Source organism: Diceros bicornis, chromosome 36 (assembly GCF_020826845.1).
Source record: "Diceros bicornis minor isolate mBicDic1 chromosome 36, mDicBic1.mat.cur, whole genome shotgun sequence".
NCBI lineage: Eukaryota > Metazoa > Chordata > Mammalia > Perissodactyla > Rhinocerotidae > Diceros > Diceros bicornis.
Window position 1 is genome coordinate 21,411,480 of NC_080775.1, and position 17,503 is coordinate 21,428,982.

General features: G+C 38.6%; 1 protein-coding gene across 14 annotated transcripts in view; it reads left to right on the forward strand.

Moving 5' to 3' along the window:
- The window catches only part of MLLT10 (MLLT10 histone lysine methyltransferase DOT1L cofactor), a 269,667-nt gene that overhangs the window by 223,254 nt on the left and 28,910 nt on the right, over positions 1 to 17,503 (forward strand). The window lies entirely within an intron of this gene.

Below are 17,503 nucleotides of genomic sequence, written 5' to 3' on the forward strand. Positions count from 1 at the left end.
AGGCATTACTGTCCAGGTGAATTATTTTCCTTCCCAAGTGAAGGCAAAAGGTATTCATCAACTGGAATGCCAAAGAATGCACTACATAAATCAAGTACCGTAAAGAATTTGCTTCCAGTGGGATTGGATGTTAGTAGTATATAAGAGTTAGGAACAGCAGGGTGTTGCGAGATAACAATGTTGTTTATTGCTCAGACTCCTGGACAAACTTCTACCCTTGACGCTTGGAGTTTCTCACAGGTAAAATGGGAGTATTACAGGGACTAGTACAAGGGGTAAAGAGGGCTTGAGCCTTGTAATCGTTTGTTATGGGCTTTATACCTTGAACGGCTTCTTTACTTACAGGATATTGATTCATTCTGGGAAGAGGTTTTGAGGGACTTATTTAAATCTTGATAGGAGGTGTGCTGTGAGTTTTACCAATATAACTTGGGGATTTTGCCTATAAGGAGGGCGGTGGCTTCAATAGGGACAAATGATTAGTGTTTCTAGAATCAGCTCTACTACCATTAGAGATGGAGCAAATAAAAGATGTCAAGGGTCCTCTAATTCACCTAATTGGCTGTTTTCATGACCACTGTCAAAGTCTAGAATTATTTCCCCCTTTCAGGGGAAAGAAATTCCAGCATGATACTTCTCTAAGAAGTCTTGGCCTAATAAATGAATAAGGGCGGAGGAACTAAGGAAAAAAGGTTGTGTCTCTCAAAGGGCCTAAACCAAAGGGAATAAGTTCAGAGACAGGAACCTTTTAAGGTTTATCAGAAATCTCCACTATTGGAACTGTTTTAGTACTCCAAGGCAGGGGAAGTTTTGTAGTAGTGGAGTTGAGCACCGAGAGTATGACTTCAGTATCAATTAGGACAGAAAGAGATTCATCTCCAATCTGGAGAAGTGTTTCTCCAAGCCAATTAAGAGAGAGGATTGGGAAGAGTCCCTGTAGTTCCTCAGAGCCCCATCACTGAGAATTTGGAGGACATTGGAAAGGTTGGTTAGAGAGCTGAAGGCATTTAAAGCACTTAAATTAATGTAACAATCTCCTCCAATGTCCTGGCTCTTGCAATAATAAGAGAAACTAGGAGGCTTTTGGTTTTGGTCAGGGGGTCTTCATTTGCTGGAGTTGAAGACTAAGAATTTTAGCAGCCTTTCTTTTAGGTGACTCGTCTAGAGTGCAAGAGAGTTGATTTGCCAGATTAACTAAATCTGAAGTGGACGTAGTTTCCTATTCCATCCTAATCCTTTTTACTAGAAGGGAAAGGTCCCAGTTCAGTCCATTAATAAACAGAGTTAAAAGCTACCTGGGTGCAGTTGACATCTGAAGGAAGACCAAAATTTTCTTAGAAAACAATTTGAAGTCAATTGTAATAGTCATAAACAAGTTCATCAGGTTTATGTGCACAAGCGTTCCAATCAACAGGTTTTGGGAAAGCCCTAGGAATTGCCTGATGAAGTCGTCTAGTGCTTGCCCAAACCTGATCATACAACAGGTCAATGGATTGGTCTCTTGGTTGTAATTCTAGAGACCTTTAGGAATTTTCCCAGTTAGCAATTTTCATGCCATGCTGGGCCTGGCCTTCACTGACAAGCATATGAACCAGCTGATATAAATCAGAGAAACCATGTTGATAAGTTTGAATGACTATATTAAATTCCTCAGCAAATCTGTGAGGATCTTCAGTTTGGGAAAATTTTTGACTATGGCTCTCAGTTCAGCTTTAGTCCAGAGAGCATAAGAAATTAAGGGTTTAGCCTCTGGATCCTCAGAAGGCTTAATTTTGAAGGGACAGGTTCTGATAGGTTCAGAGCTAGAGGGAGTGGGGAGAGAATCAGGGAAAAGGGGAAGTTCAGGGAGAGTGTTAGTATGGGGGAACTGAGAGTATAGAGGAGGTGTAAAGAGTATAGAAGAGAAGGAGGGAGATAGCTTTGGAGGCGGAGCCTGAGAGAAGCAGAGGAAGAGGAACAAGATGGTGCCGGAGGAGAGGAACATGAGGCTTCAGAAGCCATTTTATCTTTCTTTAATAGTTTGTTTGCTTCAGTTAATCTTAAAATTTTATTTTGCAAAGAGGCAGTTTTAGACTTCTGATAACATTTGGAAGCCTCAAAATACCAATCAAAATACATGTTCCATTCAGTTTTGGAAATTACAAAGCTATGGTTGTCCAATTTGGTTTTAAGAAAAGTAAGTTTGGGGAGTTCTCAAGTTTCCCATAATGCCATTGACACTCTAAATTATTTTTGGTTAAATCAGTCCATTTAGTCAGAAATGCACATGAGGAATGACCTTGCTTTTTAAACATAAAATTGGCCGGGGCCCCTATGGGAGGAGTACCCTCAAAAGTTTTAGATACCTGAGCCGCCATTTCTTAAGAGGTTTTTTTTATTTATTTTTTTTCCCCCAAAGCCCCAGTAGATAGTTGTATGTCATAGCTGCACATCCTTCTAGTTGCTGCATGTGGGACGCGGCCTCAGCATGGCGGGAGAAGCGGTGCGTCAGTGCGCACCCAGGATCCGAACCCAGGCCGCCAGCAGCGGAGCGCGCACACCTAACCGCCAAGCCACAGGGCGGCCCTTTAAGAGGTTTTTTCCTAGAGCAAAAGAATGATTCTCAAGCAGCTTGAACAGCTTGTAACTCAGATAGCTTGAACAGCTCAGATAGCTTGCAGGCTTGATACGAGCTGGTCCCAAAAGAACAGTCCAATTTTATGAAGATGGACCAAAGGTCAAATAAACACAGTTTCAAGGAACAATGCAGTTTCAAAGAATAATCTGATTCCCAAGGGAATTGAACTGAAGGTTGATAAACACAGTTCTAAGGGGCAGTCTGCCCCCAAGAGACTCAGGCTGAAGGCTGGACTGGTTACAATGAACAGTCTGAAAGTCTGACTGAAAGCTAACCAGTTTCAGTAGAAACAGTCCAGTTCCAAAAGGAATCAGAGGAACAGCCTGATTCAGCGAGTCAGGCCGAAGTGCCATCTGAGTACTCACAGACACACAAGACCCTAGCCAGAAAAGGACGAAGCTTTAAAATAGATCTCAAATAAAGCCTGGAGAACCTCAAATGCAAAGAGGGCGGAAGCTGGGATCCAGGAAAAAGACTTACCCTCAAACTCCAGGGACGGCAAGAAAAGCAGTGAGCTCAGTGGTCTCTGTTGTGGGTATTGTATGTGTTTGCTCACCAGCCTCAGTCATCCAGGGTCATCTCTGGATTCCCATATGGGCCACCAAAATGTTGGCCTTAAACAAATAGGCAGTTATTTCTCCAGTGAAAATGAGTTTATTTGGGATCAGCAAAGAAGTGCCATTCGGGGTCTGCAACCATGGCAAGCCACATGCAAATCCCCCAGCAGCAAGGGAATAGAAACTCTTTTATAGAGGAGAAGAGGACGTTGGGAAGGCTGTGGTAAGCAGAGTCCATTGGAGGAATCAAGAGTTCAGTGTGTGGTGGCTTTTCATTGGCTGAGTTGTGACAATCTCTCATTGGCTGAGCTTGCGGGTTAAGAAGTCTGCTTCCTTTTGGGCTCTGTCCTCAACATAGGACATGAGAGCGCCACCTTTTGGCCTCCTGATTCTAATTTAATGAGGTTTCTGTTTATTAATTTAACAAAGCTTACCTAGCAACTTGGAAATATATCCATGATATATTTTCCCAGACGCCAAACTCAGAACAAATTGCATATATATATTATGCATAAGGTACTATATACATGGCAAAGGACTGTCAATTTCTTATTATTTGGTTCTTGTTTTCATGGTGCTCAGATTCTAGTTGGAAGACTCAGAAATATAAATGAATAATTACAGAATAAAATGTTAGACAAAATTATCATAGTGGTTATGTTAAAATCATATGTTTGAGAGTAGTTTTTTCTTGTCTTCATATTCTAAAATTGAATCTGGTCCTTTTATGTTATTTAAATTATAGAAAACGTTTAATGAAGAATGGCAAATTGTTTTAATAGCTGCCACAACTAATAAGATTATGTTCTTCATTTTAATTGGCAATTTTTTTTTCCTACTAAGCATTCCTTTTAACTTCCTTAAGGTAAAGAAACAGAAATAAAAATCACCGTGTAATGCATTTCATGATGTTTCTCATCTAGGCTTATGATGGATATTAATTTAGGTATATCTCATCTTAGTTGAAGTACTCTCCTTCATTAACTTGACCACCTGTATTTTTATACTTCATCTGAGCTAAGTGTTTCTAGAGAAAAAAAATCACACCATGTACAAATTCGTATCATTGTAGATTCATGATACTAGCCTCGACTGACATTTAAATTGCTTGGCAATGTTACTGCATGTCTCTTGGAAACTCTCTTACTCTTTGCCATGATTGTTTATTTTTTTAGCTCTTCTTTCCCTTTCCCCATCCCCAATATGTTAGATGTCTTTGTCTCTTACTCCCAGAAAACATTTCATGTTCTCATCCCCTAATTCTGCAATCTACTTGTTTTGTATCCATCCTCATTTTCTTCCTTCCAGTTCTGCTTGCAATCAAAGGCTAGTCCTTACTTAGTCTCTGGATCTCATCTTTCTCTGCCCTCTCAGAGACCTTGTCATTGTAGTTTCTTCCTCGTCTCTCTCACCATCACTTATCTTTGGCTTCTACATCTAAACATGCTCTAGTATCTCTCCTTTTGAAAAAAACCTAAAAAGACCCAAACTCTCTTTTAATCTTGCATTCCTGTTTGTGTGCCTACCCCTCAAACTGTTCTATTCTTACTCACTCATTTAATGTCTTTTCTTTGTTTTGGGCAGTATGTCTAGATGTAACTTTATTCTTTTTGGGACTTTTTGTGCTTCTTTATTGAGAGAATTCATGACTTGCATCAATTCTGGACATAGTTGTAGCCATTATGTTTTAAAATATCACTTTTTCCTATTCTTTCTATTCTTCAGGATCTTTTGTTAGACATATTTGCACTTTCATTCTGTCCTTCACCTCTCTTTTATAATTTCCATTTATTAATCTATATAGAGAACTTTATTTTCCTAAACCATTTGAGGGTAAGTTGCAGACATCATGCCCCATCGACCCCGAATACTTAAGTTTTTCTTTCCAACAAGAAATACAAAATCATGGTACAACTATCAAGAACAGGAAATTAACATTGCCGTGTTACTAGCATCTAGTCTTCAGATGCCATTCAAGTTTTGTGCTTGCCTTAAAATTTTTGAAGATTATAGGCTAGTTATTTTGGATTTGGTTTATTTTTTTCATTATTGGATTCAGGTTATGTTTTTTGTAGTGGGATATCATAGAAGTGATCTTTCCATTGCATCTTATCAGGTGGCACATAATCAGGCTTTTCCAATGCAAAGGTTTTCTTTTCCCCTTTATAATTAGTAAGTGTTTTGTGGAATAAACTGTGAGACTATGTAAATATCCCATTCTTCATCAAACTTTCAGTTTATATCAGTGTGGCCTTGTGGATTTCATGTGGGTTATAATCCATTTATTGTGATGCTCAAATTGTTCACAATTTAGTCAATGGTATCCCCTTTAAGCTGGCTCCTTGTCCTTTTGATATGTCACCGTTATTCTTTGAACGCTTCCTTACTTTCTGGTACTGTAAGTTTATTAGTTTTCTGTTGCTGCCATAACAAATTATCACAAGTTTAGCAGCTTAAAACCACAGAAGTTTATGAGCGCACAGTCAGAAGTCTGGATTGAGTTAGCCGATTTCTCTGCTTAGAGTCTCACAGGGCTGACATTAAGGTGTTGGCCAGCTGGGCTTTTGTTATCAGGAGACTCTGGGAGCAGTCCACTTCCAGGCTCATTCAGGTTGTTGGCAGAATCCAGTTCTTCTCTTATAGTTGTAGGACTGAGGTCACCATTTCCTTTCTGGCTGTCAGCTGAGGGCCTCCCTGAGCTCCTAAGAGGCTTATCTCCCGTCCTTGTGCTTGTGTCCCTACATCTTAGATCCAGCAAAGGTGAGTTAAATCCTTTTCACACTTAGAATCTCTCTGACTTTCCCATCTGTTTCATCTCTCTTGCTTTCTCTTCTGCTACATCTCCCACTGACTCTTCTGCCCTTCCTCTTCTGCTTTTAAGGGCTCGTATGATTACACTGGGCCCACCTTCATAATCCAGGATAATCCACGTTTTTTAAGGTTGGCTGATCAATACCTTAATTCAATCTGCCAAGTCTCTTCACAACAGTACCTACATTAGTGTTTGATTGAGTAACCAGGGGATAGGAAACTTGGGGAGACATCTTTAGAATTTTGCCTACATAGAGAGTGTTGTTACTTTCTCACATTTTTTTTTTTTTTTGTGAGGAAGATCAGCCCTGAGCTAACATCCATGCCAATCCTCCTCTTTTTGCTGAGGAAGACCAGCTCTGAGCTAACATCTATTGCCAGTCCTCCTCCTTTTTTCTCCCCAAAGCCCCAGTAGATAGTTGTATGTCATAGTCACACATTCTTCTAGTTGCTGTATGTGGGATGCGGCCTCAGCATGGCTGGAGAAGCGGTGCGTCGATGCGCGCCCGGGATCCGAACCCCGGGCTGCCAGTAGCGGAGCATGTGCACCCAACCTCTAAGCCGCAGAGCCGGCCCCCAGAGAGGTTTTATGTTTGCTTCTGATGTGTACTCAAGTGACAGTACCACCTGACCCCTTCTTATGTAATTTAATGTTTGAGATTTACCAGACCAGGCACATAGTAGAAATTTAAATCCAAAACCTATTTGAAGGCAAGGCTGTGGTTATAAATCCTCGGGGCAGACTTTTCATCCCCTATCCAGAGGTCACATCAAATTGAACAAGCTTCTTTATTTTCTACCTATGCTATGATTTTTGTGTTTTGTGGTTTTCGTTTTTTTTTTGGGGGGGGGTGGGGAGATGATCTATCTTTCCCCTAAAAGTGTAGCCCTTGGAAAGTCCAAGTTATACAGTCGTGTGTCACTTAACGACGAGGATATGTTCTGAGAAATACATTGTTAGGCGATTTCATCATTGTGGGAACATCACAGAGTGTACTTACAGAAACCTAGATGGCATAGCCTGCTATACACCTAGGCTATATTGTACTAATCTTATGGGACCACCGTCATATACGCGGTCCACCGTTGACCGAAATGTTGTTATGCATTGCATAACTGTATAAACAAGGTCTCGTCAGTTTCAACTTTCCCTCCATTGGAGGCCCAAAGTCTCATCCTTTTTCCTTGTGAGCATTAAAGCCAAAGGTTCTAGGTTACTAAAACGTGTTGGCTCCTCTAGGGCGACCTGTTAATGCTTTTTCCTCTTCAGTTTTGACTCCTAAGGATTTCCCTTACCTTCTTGTGGGCTCAGCTATTCATTTTTAGGTCATTTTAATTAGGAAGGTTTTTAGGTTGTCTAGTCTGCCTCATTGCCAGAAACAGAAATTCTTCCGTTGATTGATTTTTTTCAAACCTCTTCTGCAACTACTACTCCACTGAAGTCATCAGGAATAGCTTTCACATTGCCAAGTCCAGTGTATATTTTTCAGTCTTTCTCTTACATGACCTCTTAGCATGTTTGTTTTTGTTGAGGACTATTGGAACTCCTTTTCTTTCCTTTTTTCTTTTCTTTTTTCTTTTCTCTTTCTCTACCCTCCCCTTCTCCTTCGCTTCTCTTCTCTAACATTATGCTTAACTTGGGTGTCTTACTGTTTTGACCATTTCTCTCTAGTTTTCTAGTGGCTTCTCCTTTATCCTAATTTAGTGTTGAAATTTCTTGGGGCTCAATTCTGAGCCTTTGCTTTTCTCAATCCATAATTCTCACCAAATTTAAGTTACTTAAAATCTTTTGTCCAAAGCATTGTAATAGCTACTTAAGTTATCTCCCTGATGCCACTCTTCTATTGTCTTTCAGGGCATTATTCACTTTTTTTTTTTTTTTTTTGTGAGGAAGATCAGCCCTGAGCTAACATCCATGCTAATCCTCCTCTTTTTGCTGAGGAAGACCAGCTCTTAGCTAACATCCAATCCTCCTCCTTTTTTCCTTCCCCAAAGCCCCAGTAGATAGTTGTATGTCATAGTTGCACATCCTTCTAGTTGCTGTATGTGGGACACTGCTTCAGCATGGCCAGAGAAGCAGTGCGTCGGTGCGTGCCCGGGACCCTAACCTGGGCCGCCAGTAGTGGAGTGCGCGCACTTAACCACTAAGCCACGGGGCCGGCCCGTTCACATTTTTTTATCCAAAGTGATCTTTCAAAAATATAATTTCGATCATGCCACTCTCTTGGTTAAAACGCCTTAATGGCTTTTCATTAGGATGAAGTTGAAAAGTCCTTTATGGCCTGCAAGGTTCTACATGATCTGGTCCTTAGCCTGGCTTCTAGCTTCATCTTGGAGCATCTTATTTCTTTACTTATACCACACTGGCTGTATCATTTAGGGTCCGTTGTGGGTAAGCCACAGAAGTGGATTCTGTCAAATTTAAGCACGAAAAATTTATTGGAGATATATGTTCATTTTAGCAAATTAAAGGAGAAACCCTATCCCAGACTTTGGGGAGAAGAGAAATAAGGGTAGTTTCAAGGGCTAGGTAAATAAGAATTAATAGACTCCTAATGTTACTACCATTAGACTAACTTAGGTCTGACCATTTTCTGCCATTGTAAGTATGCATTCAAGATTTAAATTCCCAGGAGAGACAAGTTTGTCTCAGCTTCAGTCACATGTTCAGCCCTAGGCCAAGAGTGTATGAAATTTAGGAGGGTACTTCCCTGATCGAAAATAGGGTGCTATTTGGAAAAGAAATTGGGAAGAATTTTAGGCAGGTAAAAACAACAGAAGTGGTCTCTGAGGACTTCCTTTTAGTTTATATATCACTTCTTCACAGAGGCCTACCCTGTGCTGCTAATCTTAATTTAAGTTACCCCTTATATTGTGTCACAGCACGTTCTACTTTTTCATCATAGCACTAATATTGTGTGATTATTTAATGTCTGGCTCCTTCACTTTAAACTCCATGAATGCAAGGATGGTATCTATTTTCTTTTTTTGTAGTACCTTCAGCGTCTTGTATTGTGTCTGGCATATTAGGCACATAAATATTTGTAGAATATTGTAAAATGGAGTCAGCTATGCGATATTCAATTGATTCCATCAAAATGATATTAAAAACATTTAAAGAGATTTTATAATGAAATAGGCAAATATGTATGTTAAGTGTAAAAGGATTAAAAGTACTATATCCAGTATATAGGTAGCTATATAAAGCAAAATAAAACCATAAACTATGCATCAAAAAGTTTAAAAACATGAAAATATCTACGTTTGCAGATGATTTTTTTCTATTTTTCCATTTATTTAAAATTTTTAATAATGAGTATGTGTTGTTTTTATAGGTAAAGTCAAAAGAGGCAATACATAATAAACAAAATTGTTTATCTCTGTGTAAAAATAGAGCAACCTAAGAAATAGTTAATGCTTGCCTGGAGAGATTTAAGAACACCTATATTCCATCAAGACGGCCAAGAGTCTCAGGAAAGAAAGACTCTTACTTTTTTCTAACTTTTATGTTACTCTCTCTGAGTAATGAATGTGTTAATCATATAGAGACTTATTTCACTATTTAGAAAGGGAAAGCCAAGATAAAGAATATCCTTAAAGTGTTCATTCATTAGTTGTCAAAGGGAAGGAACATTAAGGCCACGTCAACAATGGAAGCTTTCTATTATTGTGTATATTATCCTATTTACTTCTTTTAACATTAATAGATATTGTTCCTTTTTATATTTAATAATATGACTACTATTTATCAAATACTATGTGATAGTATACTAATAATATTAGTATATTCTTTGCATGTATTAGCTAATCCTTGCACCAACCCTGTGAAATCATTAGTGCCATCCTCACTTTATAGATGAGGTATGTTGGGTTCAGAGAGGTTAAGTTATTTGCATGAGGGAGCAAGATTTGGACTTGTAATTATTTTTACACCATATTATCCTCCAGAAAGAATATTCAATCTCTTGGGATGTGGGTTAGGGGTAACTTATCAGGCTTAGTCATTTACTTGGTTAAATGTTCTTCAAGACTGTCCCATTCATTTACTTGGATTCTTTGCTGAACAAGCAACTTGATGTGGTGCTGGTTTGGCCTCCCAGGCAGTTTAAAACTTGGAAGCAGGACTCGGGTTGGTGAACACTAATATTTCTGTCACTGGACAAGTATACTTCTGTCTTATATATCGATTTTATGTAATTGCAATGGGTGCACCAATAAAAGCTTAGGTCTACACAATGTTTTCTGGGCTCCACCCACACCATACTGTTCTTCCTAGGATCACCATCTGTCTCCATGTTTCCAAATCCAGGGCATTTTCAGTCCATGTCTTAACTAGACTGTCAGCATCATTTGGTAGTATTGATGTGCCTCCTCTTTCTTTAGACTCTCTTTTCTTGGCTTCAGTGACACCACACTCATTACTTTGTTCTTCACTGATCTCAGTTTTCTTTACAAATTCCTTCTCCACTAACCATCTTTGAAATGTTAGAGGTCTTCAGGACTTAAGTTCTAGGCTGATTTTTTTCTCTTTTTACAAACAAAAATCCACTCTTCCTGTTGCAGTTTTCACCACCTCCGTAAATGGTACTTCTAATCACTAGCCAGAAACCTGAGATTCATTCATAATACTTGTCTTTACTCTGTCTACCAAATATAGCTTATCATCAAGTTTAGATGATTATAATTTCTAGATGCACTTCAGCTGTATCTTTCTGCATGTTCCCTACACTACCACCGCCACCTTAGTCCAGAGGGACATAACCTTCATCTGGGTTGTGGAATAGCCTACTAAATGGTCTTTCTGTTTTGTTCTTCCATCTTTCAGTTCATTTGCTGCATAGCACTTAGAGGAATGATCTTTTACAAAGCTAAGGCATGCTATTTGCCTTTGGTGTCTTCCCCTTGATCTTCACATAAATTGTAAACACCTCTACATGGCTTACAAGGTCCTGTGAGATCTGTTCCTTCCCCTCTCTCCAACCTTGTCTTCTGCCACTCTCTCCACTGTGCTTTAACTGTGTTACCTATTTTTTCTTTCTCCTTGTATTTTTTTTTAATTTTTTGTTTATTGCAGTAACATTGGTTTATAACATTGTAAAAATTTCAGGTGTACATCATTGTACTTCTATTTCTGCATAGATTACATCATGTTCACCACCAAAATACTAATTACAACCCATCACCACACACATGTACCGAATTATCCCTTTCACCCTCCTCCCTCCCCCCTTCCCCTCTGGTAACCACCAATCCAATTTCTCTCCCTATGTGTTTGTTTATTGTTGTTATTATCTACTACTTAATGAAGGAAATCATACGGTATTTGACCTTCTCCCTCTGACTTATTTCACTTTGCATTATACCCTCAGTGTCCATCCATGTTGTCACAAATGGCTGGATTTCATTGTTTCTTATGGCTGAGTAGTGTTCCATTGTGTATATATACCACATCTTCTTTATCCATTCGTCCCTTGATGGGCACTTAGGTTGCTTCCAAGTCTTGGCTACTGTGAATAACGCTGCAATGAACACAGGGGTGCATGTACCTTTACAAATTGGTGTTTTCAAGTTGTTTGGATAAATACCCAACAGTGGAATAGCTGGATCATATGGTAGTTCTATCCTTAATTTTTTGAGGAATCTCCATACTGTTTTCCATAGTGGCTGCACCAGTTTGCACTCCCACCAGCAGTGTATTCGAGTTCCCTTCTCTCCACATCCTCTCCAACACATGTTGTTTCCTGTCTTGTTAATTATAGCCATTCTGACGGGCATGAGGTGATATCTCATTGTAGTTTTGATTTGCATTTCCCTGATAGTTAGTGATTTTGAACATCTTTTCATGTGTCTGTTGGCCATCTGTATATCTTCTTTGGAGAAATGTCTGTTCAGGTCTTTTGTCCATTTTTTAATTGGGTTGTTAGTTTTTTTGTTGTTGAGATGCATGAGTTCTTTATATATTTGGGAGATTAAGCCCTTATCAGAAGTATGGTTTGCAAATATCTTCTCCCAATTGTTAGGTTGTCTTTTCGTTTTGTTGATGGTTTCCTTTGCTGTGCAGAAGCTTTTTAGTTTGATGTAGTCCCGTTTGTTTATTTTTTCTATTGTTTCTCTTGCCCGGTCAGACGTGGTGTTTGAAAAGATGTTGCTAAGACCGATGTCGAAGAGCGTACTGCCTATGTTTTCTTCTAGAAGTTTCACAGTTTCAGGTCTTACATTCAAGTCTTTAATCCATTTGGAGTTAATTTTTGTGTATGGTGTAAGGTAAGGGTCTACTTTCATTTTTTTGCATATGGCTATCCAGTTTTCCCAACACCATTTGTTGAAGAGACTTTCTTTTCCCCATTGTATGTTCTTGGCTCCTTTGTCAAAACTCCTTGTATTTTGAACAGCGTTTCTGCTTCACTCTTTGTCTAGTTAACACCTGCCTACCTAAACCTTAGTTCTTGGCTTAAGTATCATTTCTTCAGACAAGTCTTTTCTGCTTCTTAATTTTTCACTTTCATGGTACCCTTTGTCTTCCATCACAGCTCTTGTCACATGTATAGTCATGTGTTTAATGTTTGCCTCCCTAATTCAATAGTAAATTCCTGGAGAGCAGAGAACTTTTCTGTCTTGTTCTCTACTTTATTTCCTGCTGCTAGCACAGTGCCTGTCTTCTAGTGGATACACAATAAATATTTATTTGATAGATGGATAGATGGATGGATGGATGAATGAATGAAATTGAATGAATCATGTCACTGCCACCCTCTGTATCATTCTTTATCTTTATTTCTATTCTCTATCCTGAATAGGTGAATTTCAGAATAGTTTCCTAGAGCTTGTGCGTTGCAGGATTCAATTCTATTTAATTCACTGAGTGTCACCTTGATTTGGACTAAAATACCATATAACTTGTAAAAGATGGAAATAGAGTGAAGTTAAATAGAAAGCAGGTACAGAACAATCTAAGGAGGATTATTTGCCTTGTGAAAAAACTCTAGAGGTCTTAGTAAACTGTTCCTGCTGTATCAATCATACCTGAGGTATGACGGATTTGAGGGAGTCAGTGATCCTCATTTTCAAAAAAAGATTTAGAATTTTATGCTTTCCTGCCTTGATAGGAAAGGAAAATTTTGATTTGTTCTATTATATAGTAGTAACCTGACACAGTTTCAAAGTGTGATCACTATATTGCACATTTAGCTGTGCAGTTTCCTGTTTAAGTACATGCTAATACAATATAAAAACAAGTTGAAGTTTAGAGATTGAAAGTCTTCAATCACCACAATTTTACTTCTCAGTATTATACTTTCATGATATATTATTGCATGTGGTAACGGTATTTGTAGTTTTCAAAGTGTAGTGGGTGCATAAGAGGACCTGGTAATTATAATACTGTACTTTCTTGACTTAACGATAACTTTTTAATTAGACTCTGGTAGTTTTAATTAGAGCATTAACTCTAAAATAGCTATAGCTACCATTTATGGAAATTTACTGTGTATTAGGCATTCTAGAGCCTTTACATGGATATTCTCAAATAAAAGCCTTTAAAGTAGCTAATTATCTTGGTTTTATAGAAAAGAACAATATAGAGGCTCAGGAAGATTAAGTAATTTGATTAAGATCACATAGTTGGGAGAGCCAGGATTTTTGTCTCAGTCAAAAACTTGTCTGTTTTGATTTCAGCATGCTGCCTCCAGCTAACTTTTGTCTTTTAGTTTTAGGAGTTGGAGATTGCATGTTTAGTATGCTTTTCACTGTTAAAAAAAAACCAGATAGTCAGCGTTCTACCTTTTAAGGTACTTTGAGAAAGCTGAGTTTAAGTACTTCTCTCTGGAACTCCTCCACCCTGGTCTCTTGCTCGGAACTTAAATCTTCCTTCATGTTATATGTCCTTCTTATGGTACCTAGCATTTCTTTCCTGTATCATAGTAGCTTATGAATATTTATTAGCTCTGCCATGAGACTATAAGTTCTTTGAAGGCAGAATTCCTTTCTCGTCTTTGCTATCTTCAATACCTTTTTTTATAATAAGAACCTCAGTAAATATTTGTTGAATAAACTATGGGTAAACAACTTTTTAAAAATAATTTTTTTCTCAGCTATGCGACTGTCCTTTGGAAGATAATTATAGGTTTATAAATATTCACTTCATTTACACGCTATCTCTTTTTTGTCCTTCACAGCCAAACGTCTTGAAAGAATTACCTTGCCAAGATTTATTGTCACGTTTAGTGACTCTTTTTTCTGGCCTAACCTTAAATGACCAATAAAATCATTTGACCTTTTCCGTTGAAATTCACTAAGTGGTTGCTAAGACTTTCTCTTTTAGTTTTCTTATTTTGTTCTTTGTGGTCTATCTTTCTTTGTCTACCCTTTAAATGGTAATGTTCCCTAGGGTTGTATCTTTGGTCTTCTTCTCTTGGTCATGCTGAGAACTTTCCGTGGGTGATCTCATTTTTCCATTGCTTGGCTTCGATCAGCTTCCGTATCAGGAGATGTAAATCAGATACTTACAGGGACCAGGTAGGTAACATAAATGAGTGAAGAAGAGGTGACGATCAAGGAATGACGGGACTCTGGTAGTTTAAAGAGTCTATGCTTCTATTAAAGAATCCAAAGCTCCGGCAGATTGTTGATATTTCAGAATATATAGTATCCGGTGTTGACAGAGCTTCAGTTTTTCAGGAGAAATGAGAAATCTAGACTTTTTAATATGGAATTTCCATGTTTCTAAATATGAACTAGTTAAAAATTTCAAATATGGTGTAGGAGAACAGAAAGCCTTTTTGAGTTTTCATGTTTACTTATTCTAACTTTACTGTTCTTCTCACTCTTAGATTTGTATCTCCAGACCTGATTTTTCTGCTGAGCTTCAGGCTCATCCTATTCTGTTCTAGACTATATAGGAGTTTTGTGTTTGACAGGCATCTCAAAGACCATAATGATCAACCTGAACCTCAAACTTGTATTAGGAAGTGGTTTCAGTTATGGCATCAGACAGCTGTGAGTTTGAATTCTGGTTCCACCACCTGCTAGGTCGCTAAGCAAGTTACTTTATTTCCTTAAACTTCTGTCTACTCATATGTAAAATGAAAGTAATATTTACCTCATTGGGCTATTGTTATGCTAGCACGGTGACCTACACAAGGTAACCAAAAACTGGGTGCTCTCAGTTGGTATTCCTGTTTCTTGAATGGTGTCACCACTCTCACACCCACTTACTGATGCTTAAGAGTTATTCTTGACTCTACCCTCTTTTTTATTCTTCAGGTCTAATTAGTTATCAGTCCTATAAACTTTGCCTTTATAATGTCTCTTTACTACTGTTACCTTAGTTTAATCCTTGTTTTTGCTCATCAGTATTATTATTAGCAATTTAACAGCTTTCCCAGTCTCTATTCAAATCTCCTCCCCCGTCTGTTCTCAGCCTTGTGCCAGTGATATATGTTTTGCTTCAGCACCAAGCTTTTGTGTACAATCCTTTAGTGGCTTCCTATTTTCTCTATAAATTTTTAATTTTTTTTTTTTTTTTTTTTTTTTTTTTTGTGAGGAGATCAGCCCTGTGCTAACATCCGCCAATCCTCCTCTTTTTTTGCTGAGGAAGACGGCCCTGGGCTAACATCTGTGCCCATCTTCCTCCACTTTATATGGGACGCCGCCACAGCACGGCTTGCCAAGCAGTGCGTCGGTGCGCGCCTGGGATCCGAACCAGCGAACCCCGGGCCGCCGCAGCGGAGCGCGCGCACTTAACCGCTTGCGCCACCGGGCCGGCCCCCTAAATTTTTAATTTTTAACATTTTAAGTTTTAATGTTCTTCTTGATCTGATTCCTGCTTATTTTTTAGCCTTATTTCTTGTTTGAGCTATACAGATGTTACTTACAAGTTCTTACAATTTACTCTGCTCTCTGTTGTATGTTTCTTCCTCAAACCACCCTTCACCCCTGTTCTGCAGCTCCTTTAGAAATAAGCTTTAAAAGCACCCATCTCTTCCAGTAAGTTTTTGAACTCCTACCCTCTCTCACCCCAGGTCTGGGTTAGACACCCCTTTTTATGCACTCATAGCCTCCTGAGGATGTCTCTATCTTAGTACTCTTCATAGTCTTTTGTAATTGTCTCTTTTTTCCACTAAGCTTCTTGAAGGCGCAGACCACATATCTTGAATGGCTTTCTATCTCCAGGGCTTAGAATAATGTCTGGCAAACAGTGAGCTCTCAGATGTTTGCCGAATGGATGCATTTATTGAATGAATAAATTATCTTTTTTCTGGAGAAATTGTAAATAGAAAAAGGATCTTAGACGCCTCAATTATAGTTGTAAGGCCTTTAAAAATGTCCCTTCTTTTATTTCCCTTGTTTGAAGATTATAGGTGCTTTTATTTATTACGAATCAATAATGTTTATGTTCTTTAGAACAAAGTAAATTGTACTGTTGATATAAGTAAGTAATTATTGTTGCCTTCAAGGGCTATAGTTTCTCAAAAAAAATTTTTTTGGCTGCATCCACTTAGGTTCATTTTTTCTTGCTTTCCTCTTGTTACAGTGTCAGATTCTTAGGATCTTATTCCCTTTCACCCTCCGAAGAGCCTTGGTTATAGCAAGATTTCTCAGCTTCCACACTATTGGCACTGTGGGCCAGATAATTCTTGGTTGCAAGGAGCTGTCTTCTGCATTGTAACATGTTTAGCAGATCCTTGCCTCCACCTTCTAGATGCCAGTAGCACCCCCTGGTTTTGACAACCAAAACTTTTCTCCAGACATTGTCAGATGTCTTCTGTGGAGCAAAGTCACCCCTGGTTGAGAATCCCACTGGTTTGTTGATATTCCCATCTCTTACCTTATCTTCAAAGAACCTCTCCTTCTCTATGGGCTCTTTTGTTATCAGCATATGAGCATGATCCCCACCTTAAAAAAAAACCAAAACACCTGTTTTCAGTAATTCCTTGTTTCCTCTTAACTTTTGCTTATTGTCTCTTTCCTTCCTCTTTCCCATCCACTTTCCTAGAGTGAATTGTTTCCACTCTCTCATTTCCCACTTTCTTTCTGGCTTTTACCTCCATGGAGCTACTGAAAATGCTTTCAAGTCTCCCATCTTTTTCTGTGTTCGTTGAAGTGAGTGTTACCGCCACCTTGTAGTCCATGTCATCTTCATCTCTTAATCCTACCCCTACTCATACACCCCACGCAGTCAATCATAACGTTCTGTTTATTCCACCTCCTGAATATCTCTAGAACCTACCTGTGTTCTTCATTCTCATAGCTGTGTCCCACCAATGTCATCAGTCTTTTTATTAGTCTCTGAATCTCAAGTCTAGTTTTGTTCCATTTTATTGTCTACATTGTAGCCTGGGTGACCTTTCTAAAACAAAGTCTCTTCCCATTTCGGACCTTCTCAGTTATGAGTTCTGGGGCCCTAGTATCTGCATTTTGAAAGGCTTATTTACTAGGTAATTTTTATGCAACTCTTAATTGCTTCATTCTCCTATTTAAGGAACATTTCATTACTCTCAGGAGCATTTCATTACTCTCA